At 37.2% G+C, this 16509-nt stretch overlaps 1 protein-coding gene across 1 annotated transcript in view; it reads right to left on the bottom strand.

The window, feature by feature from the left end:
* Enox1 (ecto-NOX disulfide-thiol exchanger 1) overlaps positions 1–16509 on the bottom strand; it is a 540384-nt gene that overhangs the window by 273203 nt on the left and 250672 nt on the right. Inside the window, exon 5 of the mRNA XM_042685602.1 lies at positions 390–541. The gene's annotated coding sequence lies outside the window, so the exon portion shown is untranslated. The remainder of the gene's footprint in view (positions 1–389; positions 542–16509) is intronic.

A 16509-nucleotide genomic window follows, 5' to 3' on the forward strand; every position in this document is an offset into this window, starting at 1 on the left:
ACACACACACACACACACACACACACACACACACACACACACACACACGTATTGACTAATTAAAAATATCAAATTCTGATACTTGTTGATATTTGATATAAACTTACTGAATTTATTTGGTTAGAATTGGTGAATCTAGATATAAAATAGGTTTCTACTTTATTTCCAATATGCTTGCAACATCACACATATACAATAATGAGCATAAGAACCATAGCACATTTCTTTCCACCTGTATCTATCCTTAAATGAAATCAGAAAAATTAAAATTTGTGCATTAGCTACTTGCAAAGTTCATAGTGAAAGTTGTATAAGTATTATGCACTTTAAAAGAATCTTTTAAAATTTGACATCTTTAATAAGAAAATGGAAAAACAAAACCCACAAACCTTAATACCCAGTAGGTCTGAAGACAAATGTGTTCTTTGGAAGTTTGATGGAAACAATGTATTCATAAAGGTCTTTTCAATAGAAGCTGCTCACAAAAGAAGCTCCATAGAGAACAGTTCAGGTCAGACAGATAGGATGCTTCTGGAAGCTTCTGGAAGCAAGAAAAACATGCCATTAGAGAACCTTCAAAGTAATTTTACTGCTAGTCCCTGTTGAGCAGAAGTCCTATATATTCACATGTAGGAATTATTAGCACGACATTCTTAATTTATATTAATTTTTGTACCCCAAAGTTTTTTTATTTATAAATAGTCTTTGGGCACTGTATTTAGAAATTGCTGAAAGGCAGGAGGATTTTGTAACTAAGCACACTTCTACAGCAGGCTATGACTGAAGGAGCAACTAGGCTACAGCCCGTGTGCCCACAGTGTTTGGCTCTGGGCAGGGACTTCATCCACAGGGCTCTTTGATGGGGACATCTGTCCAGTAAGTGTGGAGTACTCACTTCATTTTACAGCTGAGGAAAACAGACACACACCTTGCTGAGCTCAGCATTAGGGCCTGTGTTTCTCTTAAAGCTCAAAGGCATTAGGATTGATCCTCCCTTCCTTTCACACTTGTGGCCTACATAATTTAGAAAAGCATTTCATAGACAGAAATAATGAGAGAACAGGTCACACCCACAGATATGCCACATGATTAATACAATATGAAATTGTGTTTCCTAATTTCTTTTTGTTTCATGTCTCAGATATGGTCCTATTCCATCAGGCCACAGGAATGCAGAGAACCAGCTTGCACGCACTGAGATTTATCTTCCCACTTTCTTCCTTCTGCGGAGAACATGTTTTCTGGAAACCAAGGAGCTCCCTGGTGTGATGCTGCAGGTTTGTGTGCTCTGCTGAGCCAAAGACGGCAAATGGGCGGGCATCTCACATCTTCCTCTGGCCCCTCTGCATGACTCACAGCTCCGTTTCTCTGATGTAATTAGGATGGGAGCCCACATTCAAGGATGCTGCAGAGTGATGAGACTATCTCTTCCCGTGGCTGCTTCCACGTGAAGCTAAGGATTGTGGAAGACTTGGTCAGGCTCCCTCCAGACTGCTATTCTCATTTTTAGTCAGTTATCTCCATACATTTCTGACATCAACTCAGGGACACACCCCCTACAGTTTCTCTGCCCCAGTTGTCCCAGTACCCACACTTACAGCGTGTTTCAGGGTCAGTGCCCACCAACTAAGTGCTTCCAAATCTCCCTCAAAGTGCCAGAATGTCTGAATCTTAGAAAGTTTTGCTCATTTCTACACAACTTGGGAAGGACCTCAGAAAGGCTAAGAAATAATGGTGCCAGGAAGGTCACAAGTCACTCTGTAAATTCTTTATTTTATTTTTGACAACTGAAGCTTAAGATATGAATAAAGAAACAAGAGGGAATGACTGACAGTATTTTTCAAGTTGTGCATAACTGAAGCCTGGGATTATTACATGGGGAAAGAGGAAAAGGAATAGAGTGACAGAGCCAGCTCAGCTTTGCATGAAAAGAGGAAGAACAAAGAACAAAGAATGGAGTGGGTAGGCTTTGGGACAGACTTTAACCAAGGTTATAAGAATGTAAAATAAATAGAAACTCTTCTGACATTCTCATATTCTAGCATTCTTTTATCTTATCACCAGTCCAACACAAAGTTTCAGGTTATAATTCTAACCTAGCATGCCTATTTGCCAAAATAAAAAATCCCAACTGCTATTTGCAAGCATTAACTCAGTCCTCATGCACTGAATATTTATGACTCAATAAGTAAGTCAAGAAATTTCCAGGAACTTGAAAATAAGTAGATAGCCTCTCTTTTTGTCAAACAAGTGTCTTGTACAGTGATACAACTAGGCTGCCCAAAACTATAAGGTAGTGTTAATAACATGGGCTTGGAACTACACTGGCTATGGTGATCCTGCTCTACCAGGTCCAGCTGTCTAACCTTGACTATCACACTCCATCTCTCCTAGCCTGGCTTACTCATCTGTATGGCCTATCATTTACCTGCTGGCTGTCAATGGTCCATACTTAAAATCTTAGTTACTCAAAAGGCTGAGATCTGAGAATCCTAGTTTGAAGCCAGGCAGGGCAGCAAAGTCCACAAGACTCTTGTCTCCAAACAGAAAAGGCCAGAAGGAAAGCTTTGACTTAAGTGGTAGAGTGCTAATCTTGGGTGAAAATGCTACATGACTGTGCTCAGGCCTTGAATTATCCCAGTACTGCCTCCCAAACAAAGACAGATTACAGATTACATGGAGGAGCACAGAGTGAGGATGCACTGAATACTAGCTAATAATCGTGGCACTACTGTATGAGAGATGTTAGTGGGAAAACACGTTCAGGGGCTTCAGAGAAGTTGGAAATTCTCTCTATTGGGGATGTGTGGAACAACAAAAGATTGCAGTGAGGAAAGAAGCATTTATAATTAATGGTCAGGCCTCAGACAAACTCTCTGATCATTGAAATACCAAAAATTATGCACTTTGCGAAAGAAAAAGTGGCCCATGAAATGAGACATTGTTTTGTAGGATTTATATAATTTGGTATCTATCATAACAACACAGCCAGGGAATGATAACAAAAAAAACAAATTAGAAAATCTCTTCATTACTACTAAGAGAGGAGGCAATGGCTGGCAAGATCCTAGTCTATTCAATGGTAATCCATAATGACACCATGGCTTTTAATGGAACTTGGCAAGCTCTTAGGCATGCCATTTTTAAACATAGCCTCGAATTTAAATCATAGGGCTTGTGACTCAAATCTCCAATGTGACCTTTACTGGGTATTGTTCAAGAAAACATGTCTGTCACTGTGGAGAGAAACCACACGCCTTTTTCTTCTGAAACGTATAATAGAAGATGTACTGTATTGTTACAAGCACAGAGTGGCAAAATGATTGTGGATGTGGTCCTCCAGAAGTACTGAAAACAAGGGCTCAGTGTGATTTGCTATGCTTCATTTACAAATGTTATCTTACGGCCTTAATGAACATTCCCATTGCTCCTATATCCTAGATTTCAATTCAAAAAGAAGCTTGGTAGGAAGCCCATCATTTAGAAATATAAAATATCATCCTTCTGAAGATAGCCCTTTCTCAGGTCACTCTACTTTGTCCTAGACTTGTACAATATCATACTGAACAGAACAGTAAAAAAAAATATACACAGTGGTTTGACTTGACCTCCTAGACTTCCTAAACTTGCAATATCTGCTTACAAAGGCACTATGGTTCAAATATGTGCTTGCCAGTATGAGGAGATAGGGTCTTTACAAGATGACTAGGCCAGGAGGGTTTCTTCCTTATGCAAGAGACTTCCTGCTACCCACAGACAGCTTGCTTTTCTGTCTTCTATGTGAAGATCCAGCATTTCTTCCAGGCTGGAAGCCTAAGGCAGCCTTCTGCAGAAACCCAAACTTGCTCGTGCCTTAATCTTGGAATTCCTACACAATTTGTGCACTCTACGGTGTTTCATTACAGCCACATCAAATGGACTGATAGAAATTGGTGCCAGAGGTGGTTTTAAAACAAAGAGCTGAAAACTGCCTTCCAAAAGATAGGCCATACCGATGAGTAAGCTGAGCTGGGAGAGTTGCAGTGCCAAGGCCAAGGTCGGACGGCTGGACCAGGTAGAGCAGGATCACCATAGCCAGCATAGTTCCAAGTCCATTTTATTAGTTTTTGGCAGCACAGCTGTATCACTGTACAAGACAGTTGTTTGAAAAAAAGAGAGACTATATACTTATTTCCAAGTTGCAGGATGACAAAAGAAATGTCATTTTCCATTATGTTCCTCACATTATAATTATACAGTAAAATTTAGGTCCTATAGGATATTGCTTTAGGTTTCCAGATGACTAAAGGCTGGAAGAGCTTTGAAGTAGGCAGCAGAGGAAAGACTGTATCTCCATGAATGGTGTGTTCACAACAATTCTCCTGAAGGCTCAGGAGACAGCAAGGAAAACCTCAGAATTCTCAGTGATTATTTAAGCAGTTGGAATGAGAATGTTGGTAGATACATGAAGACAAAAGACTATTAGAATGAAGTCACAGATAAGGAGGTTCCGCAAATGTCCAGAAGGGCCATCTTTTTTTTTTTTTCTCTCTGAAATGGTAACATTTAAGAGCAACAAAGTAAGATGTTTGGTGGAAGAATTATTTAAGCAGCAAAACATTTAGGGTGCTGTTTGCTTCTCTTAAATGGGAGAAAACAAAAAATAAAGATGAAATTTGTAATTGAAAGAGAAACAGGATTAAATACTGGAAAATTCCTAGCTTGGCCATGTCAAGAGAACAAAATCAGCTTGGTGTGGTGGTGTACACCTGTATGTCCAGGGCTGGAAAAACTGAATAAGCATTGTATGTTCAAGTCCAGCTTAGTCTTGCATAGAGGGACCCTGTTTCAGAATAATTAAGAATGAGAAAACCATGCTTAAGAGAGAAAAACAGGAGTGTTGCCGAGTGTCTAGATGCTGGAAGAGCTTTGAAGGGGGTAGCAGATGAAAGACTGTTCTCCACAAATGGAGTGTTCACAACAATTCTGTGGTTGTGGGGCTTGAAATCTGGGCCTGGGCTCTGTCCCTCAGCTCTTCAGCTCAAGGTGAGTACTCTACTACTTGAGCCACACTGCTGATTCTGGTTTTCTAGTGGTTAATTGGAGATGAGTCTCACATAATGTTCCTGCGCAGGCTGGCTTTAAACCATGATCCTCAGATCTCAGCCTCCTGAGTAGCTAGGATTACAGGTGTGAGCAACTGGTACCCGGTGGCCAAGTATCTTTTTGAAAAGAAAAAAAAAATCAGAGGAATAGACCAGAGCCTAGTTTTGTTCAAGACAATGGCAGAATGACCTAAAAGGCATTTGTTATCTTCTGGGTCTCTGTATCCATCCGAAGGCCCCTGTATCTCAGGGGAAAGGGGATTTGCTTCCCATCTCTGTACTTCTGGGTTGATGCTGGGACAAATTAAGACTTTGGGAATATCTGGAGAGACTGAATGTGTTTAACATGTGAGAGACTTGGATTCTGAGTAGCAGAATTCCATGGCCTGAAGGAGCTACAATGTGACAATATTTAAGAGTATATAGCAGTGATTAAGCTATGATTAGGACCCTAATAAAAAGAGGCTTCACACAGCATTTTGACAGCTTCCTCTCCTTCATTCCATCATGTGAAAAATCAGCATTCCATTCTGGAAGTAGAGAGAAGAGTTGATAGATGAACCTAACAACCAAATATTCAACTCACTAATACCTGGGTCTCTCACTCTCAGAACTAGTGACAAAATTCCTATTTTGTCTACATTAACTATTCTACACTATTCATTAAAACATCACAAATGGACTAAGATAGTGAACCTGCAGAAAAGATGAATTCATCACTCTCCTCTCATACTTTTCTTTATCCTTTCAGTGAATTATGAAATCCTGTCAACTCTTTTTTTTCTTCAGCTAACTCAGGACCTCACATTTTATGTACTCCTATAAACTTTTAGAAGCTTCTCTTTTTGTAGTTCATTCTGGAAAAGCCAAATGATTTTTCATCATCTCAGAGTATGCTACAATAGATAAGTATTTCACATAAGTAATATTTTAAGTGTGCCTTTGTTTATGTACATCAAATATTCTACAACATATTAGGGCTCCCTCATCTTTGAGAATCTGATTGAAGTTCCTCATCAGGAATTTCTATTCCCATCACGCTCTCCAATCTGAACTCTCTGTTTCTGACCTAAACAATGGTCATATAGAAATGGTCTGTTCATTATACGAGGATGGAGCTGATCTACTGAGAATCTCTAAAAGAAAGGTCTTTCCATATGCTGTGTTCTAAATGTTTCACAGGCAAGTCAGATAGGCATCATTTCTTGAGGACTACTCCTGTACCTCCTTCTCCAGATATATCTACCTGCCTGATATTGGAAGCCTTATCTTATTATCTTCCATGATCCCAATATTTCATGTCTTCTTTATTTTCCTGTTGTGTAAAATATTTCTACTAGAAGGAACTTTCTAGTAATTTCCAAGCGCTGTAGAATACACAACAATCAGGTATAGTTTCTCATCTATGCAGAGTTATAAAAACATTTGAATTAATTGACAACATTTTAAAATTAGAAGAAAGAAAACGATGTCCAGAAATGCTATCACTGCCTTTCCTCGTGTCATATTAATTTAGGGATGGCCTGTGCTCTCCACCTGCCACAGTCCTCACCACTAGTCATGCTCACTGAGATTATGGCATGGCCTGTTCAGGCATCTGTATCTGCAGTGTCCCATCTACCCTGACACCAACAGCAACATTGGAAAGCCAAATGATCTTTCTTACTCTCTTACTTTTCAGATGGGGATAGAATTGTTGTTTGATGTTCTGACTCAAAAGCAAGCTTAGATTGTCTTCTTTCTTGCCTTTATCATCCAAATGATTAATGTAGATTAATTAAATGTAGATTAATCCATTTAAATCTCAATCTCTATTTTTGTCTTTGCTTTATAGTTCCCAATCAAAAGAGGCTAAGTCATTTCCCATTTCAGATCTGTAAATATGGTATTTACTACTGATCTTCATTCCTTCCTTTATTGAGTCCTAATCCATCCTACCATCACATAAAAAAAACAAGAAAATTTTGAGAGTATTTTCACTTTCATCCATATGAATTTAATATCCTCCCAGAAGCCACATGCTTCCTTAACATTGAGCTTTTGCATATCTTGTACTTGATGTTTGGGGAAAAAAATGAAACAAAATTCTTCCCTTTTTTCCCCTCTACATCTGGAAACCTAAAGCAATATCATACAGATCTAAGTCATTTTTACTTGTTTGCACACTCTATACTTCTGCATCTTTTTTGTTGGTGGTGTTGGTGGTTGTAGGGCTTGAACTCTGGGCCTGGGCTCTGTATCTGAGTTCTTCAGCCCAAGGTGAGCACTCTACCACTAGAACCATAGTGCCATTTCTGGTTTTTCAGTGGTTAATTGGAGATAAGAGTCTCACAGACTTTGCTGCCCGGATTGGCTTTGAACTGCGATCCTCAGATCTCAGCCTCCTGAGTAGCTAGGATTACAGGTGTGAATCACCAGCACCAGACAATGAATATACCATTCTTGCATGTATGCCACCAATCTTGAGTGTAAACCTGGACCTAAATTTTACTGTAAAATTAGAATGTGAGGAACATAATGGAAAATAACATTTCTCTTGTCATCTCGCAATGCTGTTGTTGGCTGCCATGTTGTAGATGAAGAACCAATATTATTCCTGCCAAAGGCCATTTGGATACTATATCATCATTCATAGACCACACAAAATTATCAATATAGACAGATGGTTGTTGTAAGACAAAGAGAAGCATGTACCAAATCATGTACCAAATGATTCTACAGGCTATCTATAGTCTGAAAGCAAGATATTCTTCACCCCTGGGCCCTTTGGATAGAAACTGAAGAAAGATTCTAAGCCAATAACCAGTAAGGAACTGAGGCCCTCAATCCATCAGATTGTAAGGAACTTAATTCTGCCAGGAGCCAGTGTGTGAGCCTCAAAATAATTCAGGTGCATTTGAGCAGTGTTACCCCAGTTGGGATAACTAAGTCTCTAGTCAATGGCTTGATTACAGCTTGTTATTGATTAAAGCTGGATCTAGGGGGAAGAGCTATACTATGCCATGCTTTACTAACTGTGATGGCTGATACTGTGCATCAACTTCAGTATTCCATAGTACTCAGGTATTTTATGCCTAGATGTTGTTCCTATGAAGGTATTTTTTAATGTTTTTTGTTGCAAAAGTACTATACAAAGGGGTTACAGATACATGAATAAGGTAATGAGTACATTCCCTATCAAGCATTGTTACCTCCTCCTTTGTTTTTCCCCTACCATTCCTCCCCCCCCCCCACCAAGTTGTAAACTTTGTTTTCAACATAGTATCTTGTATATCTCATTGTTACAATGGGCCAAACTATATCCCTATTTCAGCATTTTGTTATTTCCCTTCCCCTCCCCAAATTAGATAAATGTATATACAAGATGCAGGGCACCAAAATGAAATACAGTGAAAACAGGGGTTATACCAGGGGGGAAGAACATACCAAAGAAACAAAAGATCACATAGTACATTATAAATATGTTAAAGACAATAGCAAGAAAGAAAAAAACCACTGTGTCCCTATCTTGGGGTTCATTTCACTTAACATCATCTTATATGGTCACATGTACATAGCTTTTGATCTTTTCTGCTTGTCCTAGACATATACTAGTTATTGCAAATAAGGGAAACCATGGGACCTATGTTTCTTTGGGCCTGGCTTACTTCACTTAATATAATTTTTTCCAAGTCTGTCCATTTCCTAACAAATGGGGCAATGTCATTCTTTCTGATGGAGGCATAGAATTCCATTGTGTGTATATATACGTACATAAACATACCACATTTTCTTGATCCATTCAGGTACTGAGGGGCATCTGGGTTGGTTCCATATCTTAGCTATGATGAATAATGCTGCAGTAAACATAGTTGTGCTGGCTTCAGCATAGCCTAGCCTTGTTTGTGATTGTTTGGGTAAATGCCCAAAAGTGGGATTGCTGGGTCATAGGGAAGCTCTATGTGGAGTCTTTTGAGGAACCTCCATACTGCTTTCCAAAGTGGTTGAACAAGTGTACATTCCCATCAACAATGTAGTAGGGTTCCCTTTTGGCCACATCCCCTCCAGCATCTGTTGTTATTAGAGTTCTTGGTTATAGCCATTCTAACTGGGGTGAGGTGGAATCTCAATGTTTTTTTGATTTGCATTTCTTTTATGGCTAGAGAGTTTGAGCATTTCTTCATGTGTCTATTGGCCATCCTTCTTTCCTCTTCAGACAAGTTTCTCTTTAAGCCTTTAGCCACTTATTTATTGGGCAGTTGTTTCTTTGAAGATTTGTTGTTGAGGGAGTTAATTTTTTGAGTTCTAAGTATATTTTAGATGTAAGACCCTTGTCTATTGTGTGGCTAAGTGAAGATCTTCTCCCAATCTGTGGGCTTTCTATTGATCTTGCTAGCTATGTCCTTTACCGTGCAGAAGCTCTGCAGCTTCATGAAATCCCATTTGTCTAACCTTTCTTTGATTTGTTTTGTTTCTGGATCTCTATTAAGAAAATTTTGGCCTGTGCCAAGGAGACCTAGGGTTTTTCCTATTCCTTCCTGTAATGTTTTCAGGGTGTCTGCTTTGACTCTGAGGTCTTCGATCCACTTGGAGTTCATTCTAATGTAGGGTGATATGTAAGGATCTAGCTTTAGTTTTCCACAGGTGTTAAAACAATTTTGCCAGCATCATTTACTGAAGAGGCTGTCTTTCTTCCATTCCATTTTTTAGATCCCTTATGGATAATTAGGTGGCTATAGGCCCGTGGGTTCATTTCTTGGTCTTCAGTTCTATTCCATTAGTTCTTAGGTCTGTTCTTGTGCCAGTACCAAGCTGTTTTGATTATTATACCTTTGTAGTAGAGTTTGAAATTTGGTATTGATATTCCTCCAACACTGTTCTTTCTGCTAAGGATTGTTTTTGCTATTTGGGGTCTTTTAATGTTCCATATGAATTTTTGGGTTGCTTCTTCTATTTCATTGAAGAATAAGGTTGGAATATTGATTGGTATCACATTGAAATTGTAGATAGCCTTTGGAAGTATTGCCATTTTCATGATGTTAATCCTCCCAATCCAGGAGCATAGGAGGTTTTTCCACCTCCTAAGTTCTGCTTTAATTTCCCTATGAAGGTATTTTTAAATTGAAAATAGCTTTGAAATCTATAGTTATTGAACAAAACAGGTTTCCATCCACAATATTTGTGAGCTTGATGTAATCTAAGTGAAATTTTCCAAAAAAGATGTCATTTGCCTCCAGATCTGCCGTCATACTTAAGCTGTAATTATTCACTCTTCCCTGTATCTCTAGTCTACTGACCTCTCATAAAGACTCTGGACTTGCCAGTTTCCATAATCATATGAGCTAATTCTTTAAATAAATAATGAATGTAACTATAAGGAATAAGCTCATGCTTATACACTTATGAGAGGATAGGTTTATATACACACATCCCTCAATAATTCTATTTTATAAAAAAAGAATTTCTGCTTTACAATAAAAGAAACATTGGTAAAAAAAATTAAAAGCACAAATGTAAAAAATGTTAAAAATTGATACATGTATGGTAAGATATTATGTTGGATGACTTTTTTGAAGTTTCAGGAATGCACGGAGGAGCAGGGTGTGGTACAGCACATGTGTAATCCCAAAAGCATGAGTTTGACATCAATTTGGATTATATAGTATGTTTCAGACCTGCCTAGATGATAAAGACTTGGTCTCAAGGGAAAAAAGGAGAAAAGTGGAAGCACAAGAAAAAGACAAAAGATATAGAAAATCTAATCCTAAGAACCAACTATAACTAAGAATATTAAAATATATGAAAGAAGAAAAACACAGGGAAAGAATAATCAAAGAATAATTTAAAATGTATTCCCACAACTAAAGCAAACAAGCTTCAGAATGAAAGTCCCATTAAAAAGTGAAAAATCTCAATAGATAAAAGAACTAAGAGAACTATAAAAAAGTATATTCTGCTAAAGAAATCCTAAAGACTAGTTTCCAGAGAGTATGGATGGAAAAAAGTAATCTACACAGAAAGAGAAAGAGAGAGAGAGAGAGAGAGAGAGAGAGAGAGAGAGAGAGAGAGAGAGAGAGAGAGAACAAACATTTATTATTAACAACACTAGATGTTAAAATATAGAACAATGCATCCAGGGCTCCAAGACAAAATTATTTTAACTTATATTTTTGATTCAGCTACAACACCACACGACTAGCTTTTAGATTAATAGAAATCTGTATTTACCTCCCACCGTTCCTTCTTTAAGTGATTCTTATGCTTCAGCAGTATATAAAACTAAAATTGAAAAATTGAAAGACATGGATCCATGGATGAGCAATACAAGATAGGATACTCAAATACCAGTCACTCCAACCTCAGATGGGAGAGTATGTTATTTAGAAGAAAAAGAAAAAAAAGATAATTCTAAATATTTAATTCTACTTCTTGAGAAAGGGAAAGAATGCAAGAATGCCATAAAGATGGATTATTCCAATAAAAAAAATAAGCAATTAAAACTCTAGGAAAAATAAAAAGCTGTACACATTAGGGCAGTGCAATTTTAGCTCAACACTGAGCGATACTTACATGTCCAGAATACCTTATTGGCTTTTAGTCTTTAGAGCCAACAAATAAAATACTGAGCTCTCAATACATTTAAAATACAAATTAGATCCATCTCCATGATGAAAAATTAAAAGCATATATGAGAGAAATTAAAAGGTGTTAAAGGGAGGAAAAGTTATGAAAAGGATAATTGATATAGCCTGAATGTGTCCATCAAAATTCATGTGCTGAACTTAACCCCCGTTTTGATATTTAAAGATAGAGCCCTTGGGAAGTATGTAAGTTTTGAGAGTTTCACTCTTGTGAATAGATTAAGGTCTTATAACAGAAATAGAGGAACAAGACAAATGAACAAAACAATTGAAAGCCAAACTGGTGTCATGTCTGCAATCCTAGCTACCAAGGAGACTGAGATCTGACTATTGCCATCCGAAGCCAGCCCAGGCAGAGAAGTCCATGAGACTCTGAATTCCAACTAACTACCAGAAAACCAGAAGTGCAGCTGTGACTCAAAATTGATTGAACACAAGCCTGGAGCGAAAAACAGCATCTAGATCCTGAGTGTGAGTCTTACTATGAACATAAAGAAAAAGAAAGAAGGAAAGAAGGAAAGAAGGAAAGAAAGAAAGAAAGAAAGAAAGAAAGAAAGAAAGAAAGAAAGAAAGAAAGAAAGAAAGAAAGAAAGAAAGAAAGAAAGAAAGAAAGAAAGAAAGAAAGAAAGAAGAAAGAAAAGGAAGGAAGGAAAGAAAGGAAGGAGGGAGGGAGGGAGGGAAGGAAGGAGGGAAGGAAGGAGGGACGGAGGGAAAAAAGAAAGAATGAACAAAAATATAAACCTAGAAACGGTTAAAAGAATCATCAGTTTTCTGAGCAAATACTTCTGGAGTTAAATTTTTTCATTATACATCTCCTGTATTTTTTAATTTCTAAAAGTATTATGCATGTTATTTATTGTAAAGATTAATAAAATACAAAAGATTTATTAACATTTAAAATGCATCAGAAAATAACCTGACTAGATGTATGCTTCACAATGCAGGCAGCCATCAGCATTTAAATACGGTCGTAGTGGTAATTCAAAAATTAACATGTCACAGTTTTTAAGCCTCAAGTAGAAATGTGTGCATAGATTGTGGCAAATTCTATCACAACAATACTTTAGAAGACATGACAAAAGAGACCATGTCAGGGATATTAGGTGTTAAAGAAAATAAAATGGTTAAAATATTTCTCAAAAATATGTGAGGTAGTAAATGTCTGTCCTAAAGACCCTCTTACAGTTGTAAGGAGGGTACAATCTTGGTCTCTTTCCTCATTAATGAGTAATGAAAACTGACAGGATCTTGAAATATCCCCAAGGCTATCATTTATTCTCTTTGTGATTTCCAGTGAGTAAGATGGCAAATTGGCCATCAGAAATAGGACCAATGAATCACATCCTGAATTCTCAGTTTGAGGACATAATACCACCACTATTAAATATGACATAGTTTAAGTGGCATTCAGCATAGTAGGAAACCACAGAATTGTCTCACTTCCAATTTGGGATATCTCTGACATTTATGAATTGGATTTCCTTGATACAATGCCTATTCTGCCATATAGATTCGGAAAAAAGGAAAAGGAAAACAGGCAACCTTAAAAAGAGGCCAATGTCAGAATAAGAAAGATTGCGGAGTATTTGGATGATATTCGCATTCATCTTCAAATTGCCTTTGCTGTGTGTTTCAACATTTCAAATGAAGAGGTTTTTTTCAATGTCATTTAATATAAGCAAACATAGGAAATTCAGTAGCAGACTTTAAATACCCCTCATCTTGTAGGAACTTAAAAGATGAATGCTGAATTTTCTTTTTGGTAAAGAAAGAAAAAAATATATTGGGGCTTTTCCACCCCACCCTTTCCTGAATTAGAACTTTCCAGCAACTGGAAGTCTCCAGACTAAGTTCTCAGGGTTGGAGTGCTCTACTACTCCCCACCTCCATTCTAGGGGGGAAAAAAGAACTCAGAAAATTTAGCAAGTAATAATGGACTTAGACTACTGTTGGAAGTCGTTATTGAAAAGGATTATCTGTATAAATGCAGATCTACATAATAGAAGCTAGAGAACTATAACAAACTGTTGTACAGGAGAACAAAAACAAAAGTGTAAACTGTCCTTAAGCATTTTGAACTAGAACTCAGAGTTTACAGCACCTCCATACTGCACCAATCAAGTGATTCATTTCACAGGCTTTCTAGGATTACTAACATGCCACATTATACTCTTATTTCTGGTGTACTCATATGTAGTGATGACTGTTACAGCACTGTAATTGTTATATAATCTCATTCACTATCATATCCAATGTTCCTGAAAAATATTTTTCATTGCTGAGGTTCAACACAGGACCTTGCATTATGCTCAGCCAATAATCACCAAGCTACAAACACAGCTTTCACTTATCTTTTCTTTTCTGTTCTGTTCTTTTTTCTTTTCCTTTCTTTTCTTTTCCTTTTGCTGGGAGTGGAGCTTAAACTCAGGCCTTACACCCTTGCTCAGCTTTTTCACTTAACTGGTGTTTTATCACTTGAGGTATACCTCCAATTCTATCCACTTTTTAAATGAATAACAACTTCATTTTATCATTGAAAAGAGCAAATTCCAGGTAAAAGTGCTTTGCATCTTGCAAAACAGTTTGCAATGCAGGTCATGAGTATTGCTCATAATCCAGTCCCTGTTGGGAACAACTCTTAATGGCTCTGGCAAAGTCATTCTCTATGTCTCACAGATGAAATTCACAACAGTGGAACTGTGCAGAATATAGACCCTGGAATCAGATTTTGTGGACTCAAATCCCATTGCTACACCTCACCAGATGTATTATCCTGAGAAAATTATTTAATCTCTTTGTGCTCGATTACCTGGAAAGAGTGACAGCCAACACTTAACTCATTCATTGTTGTGAGAACTGAATAGATTAGTTCATAGCACTGATTAAAACAGGCCTAGCATGAAGTAAGCACCAAGTATGGTTGATAATATGGTTGTTACTGATGCTACTGTCATGGGCATCCAAAAAATAAAATGAAAGCAAATAGCAATATACACACTTCGGATTTCTTTTACTAGTGTCAAGAAGTTTACAGTAATATTTTATTTTGCTGAATTCCTCTGAAGTTATACATGTTAATATACTATTCTCCTCCACATTTAGTTCCTTAAGAGCCCAGTGGAGCTAGAGCTCAATAAGTATGTGTTTTGGATAAAATAAGGACATGAGCTGAGGCATTTAATCACAGAGGCAGCTGCAGGGCTACTCTTCATTCTTTGTTTCCAAAGCACCTTGTTTTAATATGTGTTTTTCTTAAAGCAGTTTGGACATAACAAGCTTCTTTAAACATAAAGCAATTTTAATTTTTATTATGATTTAGGAACATTCTGAGTTGGTAGCTGAAATGTTTTTACACAGTAACTTCATTCAGAGGAGCTTGGTTTATGGGTTATTGTACACATGACAGAATTGGTGGAGTAATATTTACATTGTCTTTTTGCTCCATTGGTATTGAAATTCAAATATCAGCTTAGTACAATGAAAACAAATTACATGGAACTGAGTGTCTCAGGAACATGCAAAAGGCATGGCCTGAAACACAATGTCTGCACCTCTTTCCTCTTTGTTGTCAAGGGGGACCTTTCATTAAAAATTGCTAAATTAGGTCAAGGAGTTCTTCGGGAAAGTTGGTAGCCAGAAAACCCTAAAATTCCAAATAAGACATAGAGCAATGCGTTATTTCCTTGGTTCTGATTCATTCTGTGAGTGCTTTGGGAAGTGTTGGATCGCTGGTCTGAATCATCTCACCTCCTTGTAGGGAAAAAAATAGTCACCAGCAGTTACTGCTCCCAACTGAAATAATTTTCCAGGTTGATTCTAGAGGAACAAACAAGACCTGCACTAGACATTTCCTTTCCAGAGGCAAACAGACAAATATCAAAGTGCAATGCTGAGAAGTAGAATCTATGTAATCAGTCGATATAGCTTATGAATATTCAATATACATATGCAACTTTATAATATACATTAACTAAACATAATACATAGGTATCTATTATTATAGACATGATTTATGCACATACTATGTGTATACTGTACTCAATATATATATATATATATATATATATATATTCATGTACACATACACCTATATATGTTTGTGTGCCAATCTTGTTTTACAAGACCAGATTGAGCTTTTCTATCTGGCAGGTCTACAAGAGCTGTTCAAGTTTTGAACAGTTATGCAAAAGTCCTGCTACAGTCTCAGAACCCAGAAAGATAATTCTAACCTGCTTTCTCACCACAGGATGCACTCCTCATTATGTAACGCAGTTGGGATCTCATACGATTTTGCACATTTATTTTCCAAAACTTCAAACTTACTCCATCCTGAGAACAAAAGCTGGCAAGAAACACTCAAATGATGAGGGAACAAATGCAATGAAAGTGCAGTGCACTGATGGAGAAATGTCATGGGAGTTACCAAACGGCACTCAGCTCCAAAGTTTACCATAATATTTTGGATCACTTCGCCAACGAGCATATAATTGACTAAAAGCCTTGCCAGACTATGCTAGCTAGGTCTAACATAATACATAAAAAATGCATTTGCAAAAAAATTGAAATATTAGAAATGTATTTGTAGAGCAATAATATCTATATATGTTTACTTCTAGAAACAGAGGAAATTTTGAACTTCGGCTCTTTTTCTTGTTGAAGTCTATTAACATTAAAGTCAAATAAGATAGAACTCAAACCAATTTTATCTGTCTTATGTTTCCAATGGAAAGTTACGTTCACTTTTTTTGTCCTAAAAAGCTAGCTCTACCATAAAAAAGTATCTATTGGTAGCTACTAAATTCCTA

Source organism: Dipodomys spectabilis, unplaced genomic scaffold (genome assembly GCF_019054845.1).
Source record: "Dipodomys spectabilis isolate Male_0828 unplaced genomic scaffold, ASM1905484v1 ptg000095l, whole genome shotgun sequence".
In the NCBI taxonomy this organism is placed as follows: domain Eukaryota; kingdom Metazoa; phylum Chordata; class Mammalia; order Rodentia; family Heteromyidae; genus Dipodomys; species Dipodomys spectabilis.